We start from the raw sequence: 679 nt of genomic DNA on the forward strand, positions 1-679 counted from the left end.
GGATTGATGAAGATGCCGTCATGGCATTGACATGATGCTTTGGTGATTTTGAGGCTTCTTCAAGTTTAGCCATTGCTTTATCAAACTTCAAGTTTATGGTTTCAATATGGGAGCTAAGTTGAGCACCCAATTGAGTAATAGAGTCCACTTCATGCTTTCCTCCTCTAGTAGCCTTGCGAGGTCTACTATATTGTGAATTATGGACCGCCATTTCCTCAATTTTGTTCCAAGTTTGATTATCGTCAACTTCGGTGAACATACCATTTGATCCCATGTTGACAATGTTTCTTGAGTCTTCATAAAGACCGTTCCAAAATTGTTGTACCAAGAACCACTCACTAAGTCCATGATGAGGACATGAGCGACAAATTCCTTTGAATCGCACCCAAGCTTCATACAAGGATTCTTCATCTCTTTGCTTAAAGCCCGTAATTTGAGCTCTTAGCATGTTAGTCTTGTCCGGTGGATAGAACTTTTTGTAGAAAGCTAGAGCCAATTTCTTCCAAGAGTCAATTCCGAGAGTAGCCTTATCAAGGCCTTTCAACCATTGTTTGGCGGTGCCAATTAGAGAAAAAGGGAATAAGACCCATCGAATTTGGTCTTGAGTTACACCGGTTTGTGAAATCGCATCACAATAGTCACAAAAAGCCTCCATGTGAGAGTGAGGGTCTTCACTAGG

The 679-nt window shown here is 41.2% G+C and overlaps 1 non-coding gene across 1 annotated transcript; it reads left to right on the top strand.

The window, feature by feature from the left end:
• Positions 1-341: 341 nt before the first annotated feature.
• On the top strand, positions 342-448 carry LOC141610088 (small nucleolar RNA R71). The gene has a single exon (XR_012527982.1). It is a non-coding gene; the product is annotated as a small nucleolar RNA R71 (small nucleolar RNA).
• The last annotated feature ends 231 nt before the right edge of the window (positions 449-679 follow it).

This window comes from Silene latifolia, chromosome 10 (assembly GCF_048544455.1).
Source record: "Silene latifolia isolate original U9 population chromosome 10, ASM4854445v1, whole genome shotgun sequence".
NCBI lineage: Eukaryota > Viridiplantae > Streptophyta > Magnoliopsida > Caryophyllales > Caryophyllaceae > Silene > Silene latifolia.